The following is an 11413-nucleotide window of genomic DNA, read 5'->3' as shown; positions in this document are numbered from 1 at the left end:
AGCTTTATGCACTGTAAAAATTGTCTCAAATTATCTGCAAAACCCTGCATAAAGACTCTTAGATGGAAATAGTTAAAACGTTTTTTTATTTTCTATTTCACATAAAACTAAATTTTTATGTGTTAAATTGTTGGTGTGAGAAGATTCTCAATTCATGATAAAATTTGGGAATATTGCAAACGAATTTCCCACAGACATAGTGTTATTTAAAACACAAACTTTTCATGCATGTTAAAACATAACTACAGTCATTATTGTGATTCAGGTAGACTTTGTTGATTTTCTATAGCTGAATACTCTTATCTCCATCCCTTATCTGCTTGGGAACAAGGAGATGTTCTCTGTTGAACAAACGACAGGCTAATCATAGTTATGAGCTGTTTTGTTTGTCCAGCATGGCAAGAATCCTGTACAGTTGACCGAAAACATATAACATTGCCTGTATTTCATAGCAATGCTGTTGTTTTGTTTATGAGGTGGTGTTGAAAGTTCCTGGCTTTGGGTAATAGAAAATACAAGAGGATCAGTTAATTATGATTTTGTTCAACATATTCCCCTCTCAGATTCACATACTTATTGCAACAGTCACTCAGTCTTTCTAAGCCCTGTAAAAGAATTTGGAAGGGTGGGCCTCCAAGCAGGTTTTTTTGTGTCACCCTTAAAGCCAGGAACTTTTCAGTACCTTCTTAACACACGTATGGAAAGGGGAAAACATGCAATCACTCACACAAACAGACACACACACAGTATAAATACATACAAACACGACAGGCTTAATTTTCTGTCTACCAATTTCACTCACAAAGTATTGGTCAACCTAAGGCTATAATATAGGATATTAGCCAACAACATGTATGTAGTGGGACTGAATTACTAACCACAAAGTTTCAAAGAGAACTTCTAAATTGCACTGCCATGCCAGTGTTGAAATAATATTATGCTTAAATAATATGCTTTCATTAGAAGAAAGAAATGGAGTCAGTAAAAAGTATGATGTTGAACAAGAAATAAAAATAGGAGAAGACTTTTAGCCTGCAAATACAGAAAGTGGATTGAATATGATAGAATTCTCTAAATTAAATATTTAGTGTATAGTGTCAAAACATAAGACAGTTTATCGTAAATAAAATACATTTGAGAGAAAATATTACATGAAATAATTCGTAAAGAATTTCTAATTAGTAAATATGTAGATGTGACAGTGCTGTGTCAACTAATCTTCATTAACCATAGTGACAATGAAAACAACCCTGATGATTGCACATGAGTGTTCATGAATATATAAACACATACACACACACACACATATACATTCATGTGTGTGTGTGCAAACAATGTAAGCATGTGCAGGTGTGTGTGTGTGTTTTATGCAGTTGATACTTTTCGTGTTGCAACTCAGAGTTTATACAAATTCTTATTTCCTTGGATGGTAAATTTTTTATAATAATGGTCCTGTCACTTATCCATTTCATTTGCCAGCCCAAACGCATGTGTCTCACACATAAAATTCATTCATGGACAGGAAGAATGTAACACAATTTAAGAAGAAGCAACTGTAGTGGAGATAGGTGCCTTCTTCCTTCTATATTAATTGCATTATCAAGTCACACATACCAAAGACATAAGTTTTGAGTATCAGATTTCACAGCCCCAACTTTGATTGTAAATGACATATGTAACCTCTTTATAATCTGAATGCAACCTATACAAGAATATATTTGAAAGATTTCTGTCTTTATGTTTCTTTTCTAATGTTACAGATATTGATGAACAGTGTTAATGGAGTTGCTTCTGAGATTTTTGCAGGTAATTTCAGTTAAGCTGATGTTCTTTCTGTCCTGTCAATTGTCCATGTCAGTTTTATGCACAAGCTCATTAACCCTTTAAGCATTTAAACTTTGTATCAAATATATTTTACCTGTTTTATGTTTAAACTAGTCAGATACGACCTCTAATGCCTTACAATGTTAGTTTAATAATAAGTATTCACATCATTGAAATCTTGAAACCACAAGATAATACATGGTTAATTCAAAACAATGTGAATAAATAAATATTGCAGAGTAATCTGAGGGCTAAAGGATTAAACAAGTAGTTTTTGTTAAGGGAAAAATAGATTTTTGTCTACAGGTGTATTCACTTTGTGTTGGTTGCATTTTGTTTCATGGCTCTTGATTAAGGCTGGAGATTTGTTATTCCATACTTCACAAACAGCTGTAGCCAGCTTTGATTCAATTTTTATTAACAGTTTCATGATACAAATCTAAAGTGGAGAAAGGTGTGTATGTCAATGTTAGAAAGTTTGTTTCAATATTTGTACTTTCAATTATCCAGCAAAATGGACTGGACCCTATTATTTTCTATCTCTGTTTTTCTTTTTTGGTGTGGGCTGTTTCTATATATTTCAGTTTATCATTAAAATCACTTCTTCCTCAAAATTTTTGTAGCATGGGCTAAATTAATTGAATATTTCCATAGTTGATGATACATAAACTGCACAATCATTAATTTTATCTGTAATGTGATTTATAACTGTTGGCGAGTGTTTGAGTATTGTTGCATTATTTGGATTTTGGTAGACATAGCATTTGCCAGTTTTCATATTTAATGTTAAATACAGAATATATATAATTTTCAGGTTTGTGTTTATTGTTAATTTTAGCTTCTGTCTTTTGAAAATACTAATTGATAATTTATTAGGTTGTCTGGAAAGTTCTGAGCGTTTTTTAATATACAAAAAGGGATATGAATAATTGACCTTTCAATAGGTTTTATTCAATGAATAATTTCTATTATTATTAACAACCTTTGCCATCTATCAGGCAATTTAAATATTCTATCAGCATAAAATTTGACCGGTTTTGAAGAAAAAAAAGTTACCTAGTTGTGTACTGGGATCGATCTAATCGACTGGGCCCCTCCCCAAAAATTTCGGGCCTTGTACCTAGAGTAGAAAAACATATTTTTTGTTTATTGATGGTAAAAATTTAGAATTATGAATTACAAAAGAATGTTTAAAAGTTTCAAATTCTAAATTTTTACTGTTGATAAACAAAAAAATATTGTTGAAACTAATTTGGTAAATATGTAAATAAATTTATTTAAAAACAATTACAAGTTTTCTCAAATTTAGATGCATTTTCAACAACAAATTTGCCTATATTTTTTCCTGTGTGGGTGTGTGGTAAGTAGCTTGATTACCAACCACATGGTTCCGGGTTCAGTCCCACTGCATGGCACCTTGGGCAAGTGTCTTCTACTATAGGCTCAGGCCAACCAAAGCCTTGTGAGTGGATTTGGTAGACGGAAACTGAAAGAAGCTTGTCATATATACACACACACACACACACACACACACACACACACACACACACACACATATATATGTATATGTGTCTGTGTTTGTCCCCCACGGCATCGCTTGACTGCTGATGCTGGTGTGTTTACGTCCCTGTAACTTAGCGGTTTGGCAAGAGTGACCGATAGAATAAGTACTGGGCTTACAAGGAATAAGTCCTAGGGTTGATTTGCTCAACTAAAGGCGGTGCTCCTACATGGCCGCAGTCAAATGACTGAAAGAAATAAAAGAAAAAAAAAGAAATATATATATATATATAAATATTCTTTCATATGTATATTCTTTTATTCATTTACTGGTTTTGGTCATTTAACTGTGGCCATGCTGGAGCACTGCCTTTTAGTCAAACAAATCGACCCCAGGACTTATTCTTTGTAAGTTAGGTACTTATTCTATTGGTTTCTTTTGCTGAACTGCTAAGTTACAGGGACATAAACACACCAACACTTGTTGTCAAGTGGTAGTCGGGGGGACAAATACAGACACACAAATACATACATACATATACATACATACATATATATATATATATATATATATATATATATATATATATATATATATATATATATATATATATATATATATATATGACAGGCTTCTTTCAGTTTCCCTCTACCAAATCCACTCACAAGGCTTTAGTTGACCTGAGGCTATAGTAGAAGACACTTGTCCAAGGTGCCACACAGTGGGACTGAACCCAGAACCATGTGGTTGGGAAGCATGCTTCTTACCATACAGCCATGCCTGATATACATACATACATACATATACACACACATACATATACATATATATATATATATATATATATATATGGGAGAATTTACGAAAAAACAACAGACGAAGACAGGTGGTGTAAACAACAAATGGATGTATAAGAGAAAGTCTTTGACGTTTCGAGCCTACGCTCTTCAACTGAAAGGAACACAGAAAGAAATAAGGACAGAAACAAGGAGAAAAAAAATATAAATGTAGTGGTCAGCGATCTATATACATATATATATATATATCATGATGTTGATATGATATATATATATATATATACATATATATATATATACAATGGGCTCAGTTTCTGTCTACTAAATTAACTGACAAAGCTTTGATCAGCCTGAGGCTATAGTATAAGACATTTGTCCAAGGTTCTGTGCAGTGATTCTGTAGCAGGAACCATATGGTTGGCAAGCAAACTTCTTATCACACAGCCATGCCAGCACCTGTTTAAGGTTAGTTATTAAATTTTTATTATGATCCTTGAATGTCACATAGAGTTTACATGGATCAGTTGTTCTATGAGATCTCAATTGAAATTTTTTGTTAAGGCTTTGTCTGTCTTTTTACATTCGTATGTATTTGCTTTTGCTTTTTATGTTTGTACAATATTGATTAATAATAATTTACTGTGTGTTTTAGTTTAGTAAATATAAAGTTTATTATTTTATTGGGCTGGTGCCACATGTACACTAACATCCAGCTCAATAATAGGCTATTATAATATATATATATGTGTGTGTATATATATTATACACACACACATATATACGCCTACTTACATGCATACATACATATATATACATGTATGTCTCTGTGTGTGTATGTATATATATATATATATATATATATATATATATATATATATATATATATATATATATATATATGTATATATATATATATATATATATATATATACACACACACATGCATACACACATACATAAATCTAATATATAAATGGCAATTTCTATTGGTCTGTCTATCTCTAGCTATCTTAGTACCTAAACCAGTGAACCAATATTCACAAAACTTTGCATACATGTTACACTAACATCCAGCTCAATAATAGGCTATTATAATATATATATATATATATATATACTGGTTGTGCCTTTATTGATTCTGCCCTTCCATCATCATGATCACCACCGTCACCAACAACAATAACAACAACGTTTTCTTTTCTACACTAGACAGAAAGCCAAGAAATTATGTTGGGTGGAAGCTTAACAATTAAATTTATCCCACTGTTGAACTGGTACTTATTTTATCGACCTTAAACAGAAGAAAAGTAAAATTTACTTTTGGAAGAATTTGAACTTGATCCCATCAGAACTTGAACTCAGAATGCGAAGACAGACAAAACACTGTTAAGCATTTTGTCCAGCGTGCTAACAATTCTACCAGCTCATTGCCTTAATAATAATAATAATAATAATAATAATAATAATAATAATAATAATAATAACAATAATAATAATAATAATATCGCAGAGAGTGAGTAAACACCTGGAAAATAACAACCTGTTTCCAGAAGAGCAGAAGGGATGCTGCAAGGGCTCATACGGCTGTAAAGATCAATTATTGATCAATAAAGCCATAACTGAAGACAGCCGCAGAAAGAAGAAAGGCCTCAGTATGGCCTGGGTGGACTACCAAAAGGCTTTCGACAGTGTTCCCCACACGTGGATTCTGGAAACACTAGCCATAAACAAGGTGGCACCAATTATCATAAAATACATAGAGCACTCAATGAACAAATGGCAGACAGTGCTACAGCTCCAAACAAAAGAGGGACTTGTGAAAACGAAAGCCATCCCCATTAGAAGAGGAATATTCCAGGGAGATACGCTCTCTCCACTCCTGTTCTGCCTGGCACTCACACCTTTAACAGAATTGCTAAATAGAACTGGATGTGGTTACAAATGCTATAGAAAAACAGTCAGCCACCTTCTATATATGGATGACCTAAAATTATATGCAAAAAACGACAAAGAGCTAGAAACACTACTACAGACAGTACACGGCTTTACCAAGGAAATAGAAATGAAATTCGGATTAGAAAAATGTGCCAAAGCAACCCTGAAAAGAGGAAAATTAGTTAAAAGTAGCAATATAACACTAGATAAAGCCAATGAAATAAGAGAACTAGACGAAAGCCAACCATATAAGTATTTAGGAGTCAATGAACTAGATAGGATACAACATACACAAATGAAAGAAAAAATAAAGAAAGAGTACTACAGACGAGTTAGATCAATACTAAAAACAGAGCTCAATGCTAAAAACAAGATAATGGGTATCAACACTTTAGCTGTCCCAGTTATAAGCTACAGCTACAACATCCTTAACTGGACACTAAACGAACTATGTAAAATAGACAGGAAAACAAGAAAAATAATGACAGGATATAGGATGCACCACCCAAAATCTGACATAGAAAGGCTATATATACAATGCACAGAAGGTGGCAGGGGTCTTATACATCTAGAAAACTATTATAAAATAACCACCATAGGACTGCAAAAATACCTACTCCAGAAGCAAGGGAAACTAATACAAATCGCCACAAAACACGAGCAAAACAAAAAACTGTTTTCAGTATTTAAGGAAGCTGACAAATACAAACAAGAAATCAATCTACCTAACAAATACGAAGAAGAAGAAGAAGAAACAACAAAAGCTATAAAACAAATGAAATCCAAACTAAAACTAGAACAGCAACGGACCATGATAAAACGATGGCAAGAAAAGCCCCTACATGGTAAATACTGGGCTAAACTAAATGCGAAAGAAATAGACAGAGAAAAATCCCAGCAATGGCTGAGAAGCTCAGGACTCAAAGCAGAGACTGAAGGATTTTTAATTGCTGCACAAGACCAAAGCCTCCCCACCAGAAATTACCAAAAACACATAATGAAAAGAAATATAACAAGTAACTGTAGAATATGTGGAGATCGACAAGAAACAATAAATCATATTATCTCTGGCTGCCCAGTCCTGGCTAAGAAGGAATATATTCACAGACACGACAGAGCTGGGACCTATATACACTGGAAGCTATGCCAACATTATGGAATAGCAACAGAAAAAAGATGGTATAAACACACGCCAGAAAAGGTCACAGAAAACGAGAAAGCAACCATACTCTGGGATATGCCAATACACACAGATAGAGAAATTAAGGCAAATAGACCAGATATAGTTGTCAAAGATCATGAAGGAAAAAAATGCCTTCTAATTGATGTTTCAATACCAGCAGATGACAACGTTTCTCTAAAAGAAATGGAAAAACTTTCAAAATACAAAGACCTGGAAATAGAGATAACTCGAATGTGGAATCTAAAAACAGAAACAATTCCTATCATAGTAGGTGCCTTAGGTATAATAAAAAAATATTCAGACAAATACATAACAAAAACACCAGGACTTACAAATATATATAACATACAGAAAATTGCACTACTGGGTACTGCACACATTCTACGCAAAACACTTTCAATACAGTAAACATAAGAGCACCACAGCAAACCACAGCACATACCCAAGGCGCACAGAGCTGCGCTCGGTAGTGAAGTGAAAGCACGTTATAAAAATAAAACTACTGAATAATAATAATAATAATAATAATAATAATAATAATAATAATAATAATAACAATAATAATAATGATAATAATAACAATGATAATAATGATAATAATAATAATAATAATAATAATAATAATAATGGTTTCAAATTTTGCCACAGAGGCAGCAATTTTGGAGTGAGGAGATGAAACTGTTACTTACTTTATCGACCCCAAAAGGATGAAAGCAAAGTTGACCTTGGTGGAACTTGAACTCAGAACATAGCAATAGGCAAAATACTGCTAAGCATTTTGCCAGTTTGCTACCTTAAGTAATGATAATAGTAATAACAACAACAATATGAGTGTGGCAAAGTAGGCTAATACTTACATTGGAAGATATGTGAACATTACGGAATATGAGTTGCTACCAAATAGCTTGAATACCACTGAGAAGGCCAGGCATGGAAGGAAAAAGGATTACAGAAGTTTGAAATTTCCCAGTTAACGCAGGTCAGACAATTCAAGTATATGGACCAGATATGCTCATCATGGACATCAGAGACAAGACCTGTAAATTAATAGAATAAAAGAATAATTCATTAGGTTAAATCTATGTCAATAAAGGTTAAAAGAACACTTAAGTAAAAACAATGATGGAACTATAGATTGAAATGATGTGGTACATCACATGCAAATGGTTGCAGGCAGTTTTCTGGCTAACTTGAAGTTTTTTTGCCAGTTTTTGAGTGGTTTTGTGTGGATCTTTCTCAATGATGGTCTTTGACCATCATTGATGACAGATGGGCGTCCACTACACTCACAATCTTCAAGGCTCAGATCTCCATTGTGAAATCATTTGAACCATTTTTGAGCTGACCACTCACTGGTCATTTCCTTACCAAACGTTTTGTTGATATCACAAGCAGTTTCAGCTGCTTTACAGCCTTTTTTGGAAGTCAAATAGCAAAATGGCACACTACTAGGGACATACCCGAAACAAGGTTTGAATATTACATTTTAAAGTTTCCTATCTAAACTTTAATTTTAAGCATAACTTTATATATATATATCATCATCATCGTTTAACGTCTGCTTTCCATGCTAGCATGGGTTGGATGATTTGACCCAATATATATATATATATATATATATATATGTGTATACATTTGTGTATAGGTTTTTGGTTTTGCCTCGTTTTCCACCTTGCTTGAAAACCAGTGTTGGTTTGTTTATATCTCTGTAGCCTAGCGATTCAGCAAAAGAAACTGAAAGGATATGTACCAGACTTAATGAAAAAAACTAAATACAAGGGTTGATTTGTTTGGTTCAGACCCTTCAAGGTGGTGCTCCAGCATGGCTGTAGCCCAATGACTGAAACAAGTAAAAGATAAAAGATATGTAACTCTGCAATATTTGTATTTAGTGTGCAAAACACTCACTTGACATTCTTTCCCCCTCCACCATATCATGTCTCTAAACACAGCTTCTTTAAGCTGCTTAGTTGGCAAAAAACTGGCTCGGATGGTGGTTGTGGTGGTGATGGCGGTGGTGGTGGTTGTGGTGGTGATGGTAATGGTGGTGGTTGTGGTGATGGCAAAGATATTCAAGGACGTCTGTTGCACAGAAAAGCCGTGGTACTAACATATTTGATGTAGTGACCCAAGGAATTTTTAATTAATTAAAATTTTTTTATTAGTATTGACTCCACTCTACTCCTTAGTCACTGGTTGGGCGGTTATCAGTGGGGAGCTGTAAAGGTATTCAGATGTAGCAACTGTTGTTGTAGCATGAAAACTATCCCACCTAAGACAGTATGGGGGAAATGGATGCAAAATGGTAGAGAAAGTGAGAGAGAAGGAATACACAAAGAAGGTAGGGAAGAAGGGTGAGGGAAGGGAAAGGAAGGCAGAGCACAGGAGAGAGAGGAGTAGATGAAGGGAGAGACGGAGAGAGAGTAGAAGAGAGTGAGGGAGTGACAGAGAGAGAGAGAGAGAGAGAGAGAGAGAGAGAGAAAGGGAGAGACAGAAAGAGAGAGATTTCTATAATTGAATATATTTGATATGGAATAACTTTTGCAAGACCACCACATAATTATAATCATCTGAAGCAAGATCGTGCCAGTGCCGCTGGACTGACTCTTGTGCAGGTGGCACGTAAAAATACACCATTTTGAGCGTGGCCGTTGCCAGTACCACCTGACTGGCCTTTGTACCGACCCACTACACTCTCGGAGTGGTTGGCGTTAGGAAGGGCATCCAGCTGTAGAAACTCTGCCAAATCAGATTGGAGCCTGGTGTAGCCATCTAGTTTAACCAGTCCTCAATCAAATCGTCCAACCCATGCTAGCATGGAAAGCGGACGTTAAACGATGATGAGGATGATGATGATGATGATTTTGTCTTCTTGGATTTCTTTTTTACACAAATATTCTTCACTGTCATTACATAAAAAATTTTAACTAAATATTTGTTATCTTTTAAGTCATATATCCATACAATTGCTGTTGTTTGTTTTGTACATTTCATTTAATGCTTCTGATATATCCAGCTGCAATGTAAGAAACCTTATAATCTTGCCTCTAATAAACAACATTTATCTTATTTCTCACCAAACTCTGCAGGTGTCTTACACATTCTGTATTGTGTTACACTGCTATTTAACACAGGTGCGAGTAACCATCTTCAAGAATTGGGCCACATGAAACATCGTCGTCGTCGTCATCATCATCATCATCATCATTTAACATCCATTTTCCATGCTGGCATGGGTTGGATGGTTTGACTGAAAGCTGGTAAGCGGGGGAGCTGCACCAGGTTCCAATCTGGTTTGACATGGTTTCTGCAGCTGGAAGCCCTTCCTAACACCGATCACTCCAAGAGTGTAGTGGGTGCTTTTTATGTGGACATGGATCATAATCAGGTTGGCTGCACCACTTAAGGTAATTTTCTGTTAGATGAGCCATTCAAAAAGTCCCACGGGCCACAGTTTGCCCATGACTGATTTAGCATCACATTTTTTTACATGTATCTTTTATCATTTCTCATCTTTTACTTGTTTCAGTCATTAGACCATGGTCATGCTGGGGCACCACTTTGAAGAATTTGTTTTAGTTGAATGAATTGACCCTAATGCTTATATTCTTATTTCTTTATTGCTCACAAGGGGCTAAACATAGAGGGGACAGACAAGGAGATTAAGTTGATTACATCGACTCCAGTGCGTAACTGGTACTTAATTTATCGACTCTGAAAGGATGAAAGGCAAAGTCGACCTTGGTGGAATTTGAACTCAGAACATAACGGCAGATGAAATACTGCTACGCATTTCGCCCGGCATGCTAACCACTCTGCCAGCTTGCTGCCTATGTGCTTATATTCTATTTTCCCTTTTTAAAGCCTACTGTTTATTCCATTAGTCTCTTTTGTTGAATCGCTATGTTATGGTGATGAAAACACACCAACACCAGTTGTCAAAGCAGGGGGGGGGGGCAAATACAGACACAAACATACAAACAGGCTTTTTTCAGTTTCCTTCTATGAAATCCGCTCACATAAGATTGGCCAGCCTAAGGCTTATAGTAGAAGACACTTGCCTAAGGTGCCACACAGTGGGACTGAACCCGTGACCATGTGGTTGGGAAGTAAGCTTCTTACCATTCAGCCATGCCTGCTTCATTCAGTTTTGTAAAAAATCCAGCCAGAATT

At 35.0% G+C, this 11413-nt stretch overlaps 1 protein-coding gene across 3 annotated transcripts in view; it reads right to left on the bottom strand.

The window, feature by feature from the left end:
- Nucleotides 1–11413, bottom strand: part of LOC106881562 (beta-1,3-galactosyltransferase 5) — a 95077-nt gene that overhangs the window by 31783 nt on the left and 51881 nt on the right. Inside the window, exons 2-3 of one of the 3 annotated variants that reach the window (XR_016244088.1) lie at nt 8098–8277; nt 2886–2944 (exon numbers count right to left, since the gene is read on the bottom strand). The gene's annotated coding sequence lies outside the window, so the exon portion shown is untranslated. Of the gene's footprint in view, nt 1–2885; nt 2945–3455; nt 3573–8097; nt 8278–11413 lie in introns of those variants that run through there. The other 2 variants (XR_016244087.1, XM_052972265.2) reach the window with 2 other exon arrangements.

Source organism: Octopus bimaculoides, chromosome 13, assembly GCF_046866305.1.
Source record: "Octopus bimaculoides isolate indiv1 chromosome 13, ASM4686630v1, whole genome shotgun sequence".
Lineage (NCBI taxonomy): Eukaryota > Metazoa > Mollusca > Cephalopoda > Octopoda > Octopodidae > Octopus > Octopus bimaculoides.
Note: the sequence above shows the minus strand (reverse complement) of the source record. Positions and strands in the feature narration are given on the sequence as shown.